The sequence below is a fragment of the Saccostrea echinata genome, unplaced genomic scaffold, assembly GCF_033153115.1.
Source record: "Saccostrea echinata isolate AGI-Se365-2 ecotype Australia unplaced genomic scaffold, CSIRO_AGI_Sech_v1 ptg000029l, whole genome shotgun sequence".
Taxonomy (NCBI): domain Eukaryota; kingdom Metazoa; phylum Mollusca; class Bivalvia; order Ostreida; family Ostreidae; genus Saccostrea; species Saccostrea echinata.
In genome coordinates this window covers 40,558,296-40,565,513 of record NW_026889778.1, presented here as the reverse complement: position 1 = coordinate 40,565,513, position 7,218 = coordinate 40,558,296, and the positions used below count along the sequence as shown (strand labels likewise).

Below are 7,218 nucleotides of genomic sequence, written 5' to 3'. Positions count from 1 at the left end.
TGCTTTCAAGAAAATGGCTATAAAACGGTCAAAATGGCGATTCAAAATGGCGAACATCCAATTTTTTCCTTATCTCTTAATATCGTTCAAATGAGAGAAAGAATGCGTGAATATCTGAGTGTAATGCAACTATAAAATTATAAAAATGATTATAGAACACCTAAATTATCACTTCAATACATAAAATATAGCCGTTTCCTCATTTACTTCGAATTTTCTCTGTTTTATTCTATCTATTGTTAATTTATTCTTATTTGTTCATGATTTTACATACACTGCAGTTTGGTATGTTTAAATCCACACTTTACTATTCTACAACTGATGGAGCGGCTGCAAATTATAAAATGTAGGAAAAATCTCTACCATGGCCTTGTAATAAGCAAACAACCATGAACAACCATCTAATCTCATTTGTCTTTTTAATGTGCGCCTACCAAAATTTGCCTATCTCTACATATGTACCAGTGCTTGGCATTTTGCTCGCCTATTATGCATTTGAAAGGAATCGGAAGCATAATTCTAGGGTTTTTTTATTCCTTCATAATAATTATTGAAGCGTGTTAGTGGACACAGTGTCTTTGTAACACAACTTAAAGACGATTTTTTTTAATTTGTCTCTTCTCATCCACCCCCTTTAAGATCATAGTTGTCTCTGTATACCTTCAGGGAAAATTTCACTGATATGCATCACATCATGCAATGAGTAAAGTGCATTAACAAAATGTTTCCAAAGCTCTGAAAAAGATAAATATATCGCCAACACAATATAATAAGAAAAGGTTCCATGCTTTAGAAAGGTTCCAGCCACTATCTACAGGTGTCTGTTTATTTCTGAAAAGTAGTAGTAATAAGACATCGATATGCGATATGCTAGCATGACAACAGCTAAAGGTGCAAGCGGATGCTTTAGAACGGTGCACTGCTTGTAAAGTTAGAGTCTGCTTCTCTTGTCCACTTTAGCGCGAATAATTTAACCAATATCATTATCGCATTTCACTCCATCTTCAATCCCCATCCCCACCTCTAATAATTTTTTTTTTTCTAATGAGCGGATGGAGAAGTACATGTATTTTCTTTTATATCAGGGTATATAGCATTGTTCTGATTGTTGGTGATTATATCGATTATCAAATCAAAATATCAATACCAGAATTTTTTTCTGGAAACAGTTGAAACGAACTCGAATTAGGAGTATTTTAACACTTTCATACTTTTTAGACAGTAGATCTAAAGCTCTGAACCAATCCCTATCTACCTTAAATCAAAGCAGCTGAACCGCTGCATTTTCAACACGCGCTCCCACTTCAACATCTCTCAGTACACCATCCAATAAAACTGATTCTTTCGAAACTCCATGAAACCTGTGTACTAGCTATTAAAATAGGCACTTGTAGGAGTTCAGTATTTACCCCAAAACATCCTTCATATCAACTTTATATACTAAGTCAATCAGCCTCAAGAATTGATGTCTTTGCAAGAGCTTAAGGAAGTGCCTAAGGACTAGTTTTTCCAAAATCTTATTAAAAAAAACTCTGAAAGGAGCAGTAGCTTTGTCTTTTCTGACCATATAGATTTTTTTTTATATAAGAAAAGTCACTTTTCAATTAATCAGCAAGAAAATTCTTAACCTTTGTCATCTGGAAACACATCATGTACGTTTTTTGGTACAAAAACTTGAATAATTGTGAGATTTTAAATTGTAGGAAGTAAAGAGCACCTAAGGAGTCTATGTGATTCCTACTATACAACCACCTTTCTTATAAATAGGCTTCAATCAATCTTCGCTTTGATCTGATACAAATGTTTCAGTACTTTTCTTGACACCAAATTTTCGTCCTGGAATTCTCTAAGAACTTAACAGAACAACTTGATACACACTACTCCTCTAGCATAATGTATGGTCGTATCAAAAGAATCATGGGGAAATTGCACAGAAACATTTTTTTTTCTTTTTGCGATTTTATAAATTCCGAAACAATAGACACCGGTTGGATTCGAATATGACCACAAAAACAGATCGTTTGGATTATGTTTTATTTGTGAATTTTGAAATAATTCATTGCTTTAACAGGAGAATTTGCAGTTGCTCGAATGAAAGTCCAACAAAACATATCTATCTGTTCACGACATTACATATTGTAAATGGTTCATATTTTTGTTTGCTATAAATCACAAAATGCAGGAGCTTGGCAGTAATTTTATGGACTCTAAAGTCATGAATATTTATGTCTTATGTATATTATACTGGTTTTGATAATCCTTAATTATGTTCATAGATATTACGTTTAATTTATTTTCTGATTTAATGATTCCTAGTTCTTTTATTGGCTGAGATCCATCATTGTAAGAACCATACTAAGCTATATTCGTCCGCACGAAACTTTGAGGTAAACATTAACATTTATTTTTTTCTTCTACACGAGACTAAAATCAGATCGAAAATTTCCAGATTGATGCAACTGTAACTGAATAGTTTATTTTAGTCAATACAACAATTTAGCAACCCACGAATATTTACTTCGCCCTTTGGGCTTGGGGAATACTGTACTCTCCAGGTAGATTAATTATCTTATAAAACTCAAAACAGCAATAACTGTATTATATTAATAAATTTTAAACTAAGAAACGTGGTGACGTAGGTAATAGGTTTATTTTCATGGTAGATGTATATCATATACGGTACCAATTTTGATGCACCAGATGCGCATTTCGACAAATTATATCTCTTCAGTGATACTCATGCAAAAACTTTCGAAATCCGAAATATTTATATAAAAAGAAAAAAAAAACGAAGAGCTGAGAAAAGGGGTGCCAAAGACTGGAGCCAAATACATCGAAGGATCAGAGCTATGCATGAGGGATGAAATAAGTTTCTGAATTTTACCACAACAATGTCGTCAAAACTTTGTCCTGATAATAAAAGTCTTAAAACAAAGATCCGTGTCATTAAAAACCATAAGTCGTTAGCAACAAAGTCTTAAAAGGTTAAACTGAGTATCTAACTATTATTTATTTTTTTTTAATAACGTAAAGTGGTTGTTGTCTTTTATTTTCTGTAAAACGACTCAGAATTAAGCAGTATGAAAATTTTATGAAATTCAAGCGTTTGACCTAAAAAAAAAAAAAAAAAAAAAAAAAAAAAAAAAAAACATTTTCAAGATTGCCAGCATATTTTTTTCGGACTCAGCGTACTCGAAATAAGTTGAAAAACTATGCTGGAACAAATAATAATCATTTGCCGATAAAACTTATTTCTAACCTTAGTTTTAAAAATCAGGACTGGTCTATAATCTACCATATACGCTCAGTAAAAAAAAAATAATTTCAATAAGGTTTTTGCTAAATAAAAACAAAACCTTGCAAATGCTAACAATACCGTGCAAATAATTTGCTTAAAATATATTAATAGTTTCGAAAACATATCACGTAAATTTTTATTGTTCATAGTTATACATGAAGTGAACAGGCTGCTTTGCCAACATGCGTTTAGTTTTCGGAGCAGGAAAAGTTTTTTTTTTTTTTTTTTTTTTTTTAATTCGGTATGTGAAATGGAAATATTGTACATGAAAGATGATAGTCAGAAAAATAATTTAAAATTTACGCTATTTTATAATCACGAATGTTTATAAGAATCCATTTTCAATTTCCTTTTTCTTAGATGTCTCCACCCCCCCCCCCCCCCAAACAAAATGATCGGAAACACGAGGAAGTTTTGGCACTAATTAATTGATACAGCAAATTTTTCTTTAAGGAACCTTCCTCTGCATGGTGTCAAAGGATCATGACCAATTTATGATTTTTAGAGGAAGTTGATCATCAAAAAAACCCTTTAATTCAAAGCACAATAACAATGCCGACAATAACTAATTTTAAATGATTCCTTTAAACTGCATGAGATAAACAAAATACCCCATTATACTAAGTACTAAACTAATTGATATCTCAGAAAGAAATAACGAATGAGTGATCTTTGGAAAGTGTTCCCTTTTCCAATACTGGATACTTCCCTTATATTGTATCTGCGTTTTCATTTCACATTTAACTAAATGTTAGCTATTCTGATTCTGTTTATCATATCAAGTTTCAAATAAAATGGTCGGATAAACACAGTATATTCATTGGTTTGCACGAGGTAAAACTAAGGTTGGAGACATTTTTATAACTTAGAAAAATTACCATCTTAAAGGTTTACAGTTTTGATGACATTATCAATAGTTTTATTCTTCAAATAAGTCTTAGTGAAGATATAATCTAAAAATAAAAATTGGCAGAGCCTTTTTTTTTGTATAAATTCAATGTTTTATGTTTATTTCTTTTAAATTTGGAATATGTTTTATTATTTTTCTCATGAAGAGATGTTTTCATAATTTCTGTCTACCAAAACATTTCAGATTTCTTATCATTTAATGGAAAGCTGTGCCACACATCATCATGACGGTAACAAGAACTTTCTGCTACATATTATTTATGTATGCTGTTTATAGTGAGTATTTTCATTTATTACTCGAAACATAGACGTACTAATCTGCAATAAATTAAACTTTTTACTTTCAAGCATTATTTACTTCTAGTTGTAGAATTTACAATGAGAGGCAGTGCAGAGTTATATCTTACAAAGATGAATGTGGCAATCAAGGCCGGTTATGGAATTGTAGTCGGCTTAACCTAGAAGTGATACCTCGTGAATTCGGAGACAAATTAGATAACAAAACGGTTATAGATGACCTCTCTTTCAATAATTTTACTTTGATATCTACCAAGACATTCAAAGATATCCATTTAATTCTAAGCAAGGTTACAACTCTGAATTTTAACAACAACAAGTTGAATTTCATACGAAACGATTCTGTTAAACTACTGTAAAACTTATGTTTTCTCAAACTTTCATCTTGCAATCTTACAGTTTTCTCTTTTAAAGTTAATTCATTGTCTAACCTTAGGAAATTGAGAATTTTGACCGTCGATGGTAATGCATTTACAAGTTATCCTGATGGCGAATTATCAAGCCTTTCATCTTTGGAAATATTACACATCGATGTGTTTGACACAATTAGATTCAAAGGATGAATCTTTCAAACGTTTGAAAGAATTAAGAGATTTGAAATTATTCTCGACATCACATTTCCACATACACAAATATAGATTTAGTGGATTATCAAAATCCCCTGTTCAATATCTGGTAATGTATTTCAGAGGACATGTGCTTTGCAACATCAATGAAGAGATATTTTGTTCTTTTCCATACCTACAGAGTGTAGAAATGTACTTTGGGGGGTTGTGTGACATGAATGTAGTTATGAGAAGTTTAAAATGCTTGCGAAATCGAACAATGGATAAAATTGTTGCCAATGAAAATTGTCCTTACTTATTTCCAAAATCTTTCTATTTGAATGAAAGTAACTCCAGATACCTTTTCAGCATCTGTGTCCAGCATGTATTTCTCATTAATAACCACATTTCAGGCTTTGTAAATTAGCTTGGAACTAATATGGATAGCTGTATTGAATTGTTCGATGTTGCTAAAAAAAGAGTGGTAGACTTTCAGTTAGGAATAGACTTCTTGCGAAATTTTCCAAAACTAAAACTTCTCGATGTTAGTGTCAACAACAACTCATGCATCGGAGTAATGGGTTTCTACAACACGTCAATTCAAATGCAATATAGATTGAAAAGAGGCTTTACGCTAATATTTCCTATTTCTAATGAGCTGCAAGTTATAAATTATACCTCTAACTATATCCACAATATTAGAATTAAGGACCCTTCTCTATTACGCATAAATGTATCCGGTAAAAATTTGCGAGAGCTTTATTTTTCTCACATAAATTTTCCAATAAGACACATTTTTGGACTTGATACACCCAATTTAGAAGTTCTTGATATCACCGACAACACATGCCCTACACTATACTCTCATATATTCGAAAAAAGCAACAAAACTAAAAAAAATTATTGCACGAAATATAAGATTAAGTTTCGATGGTGGATGATGGAAAGCATGTTCTATAATCTTAAAAAACTCGAAGAATTAGACCTGCAAAGGAATAATTTACACTATACCTTCCACCTTCTTTATTAAAATATCAAACATCCTTGTTGTCTCTGAACTTAGGTGGCAACTTTTTTTTCATCCTTCCCAGTTACCCTGAAATATGTACAGAATATAAAACTGCTGAACATAAGTTATAGCAAAATTGCATCTCTAACAGAGGCAGATTTAATCATCCTTAAACGTTTAAAAAGTTCAGAGGTTGTCGTTTAGGGAAATTCTATAATTAGTGATTGTCTACATGTTCAATCACTCAGAAGGATGAAGAAAATTCAAAGCTTGTTCGGAGACCTCGGTGAAACTGTAAGCAGTGAAAAGAATATAACAGTGTTAGGACTACTACGGGAAAAGACATTTAGAGAATTTGAAATAAAATTTCTGAGAGAAACGTGCTTAGCCCTTTCTTTCTCTATATTAGTAATTTTAACTTCTGCAATCACCGTCGTTTTCCTTGTGAATAAGTATCGTGTACATGTAGACTATATTATTTAAACTTACGTAGTAGGTGGAAAGATATATATTCCGTCGAGAGTGGAAACTTTCAGTTTGATGCTTTTATATCCTATGCTGAAGATGACTATAGAATTGTAAGCACTACATTACATCAAACCAAGAGAGGATTTCAAATAGGTTTACCAGATAAAGACTTCATTCCTGGAATATCTAAAGCTGACGATCGAACTGTTAAGATTTATAAACAAAAGTAGGAAAGTTGTGTTTGTTGTCACTGAAAACTTTCTCGACAATGGTTGGAATTTGTATGCTGTTCAGATGGTGGTGACTCATTCCTTTCATAATGATCGAAAAAAATCCATCATAGCGATAATCAAAGACGGTATTCCGATAAAAAGAATGTCAAAAGACTTTGAATATATATGGTGGTCCATTGTGAGTACAAAGTGGCCAGAAGCTACTGGGCTACTGAGCTGATGGAGCAGTTTTGGGATGAACTTCTCTGTGCCTTAAAATCGGTCAAATAGCTGCTGTGAAATGATGTGGCGAAATTTCCAATAATTAATGCTACGTAGAGTACAAAGTAAATAAAGAAAAGTAAAGTAAAGTATAGATTAAAGTAAAGTACAGAACCAAGGGAGGAGGCCACAGATTTCGTAAAATGTCATCATAGATATAATTTGATGAATGTTAAATCCATTTTTTCCTTCATGAAG

The 7,218-nt window shown here is 32.0% G+C and overlaps 1 pseudogene; it reads left to right on the top strand.

Moving 5' to 3' along the window:
* The first annotated feature begins 6,310 nt into the window (after positions 1 to 6,310).
* LOC133195319 (toll-like receptor 4) lies at positions 6,311 to 6,979 on the top strand (annotated as a pseudogene).
* Positions 6,980 to 7,218: the final 239 nt, after the last annotated feature.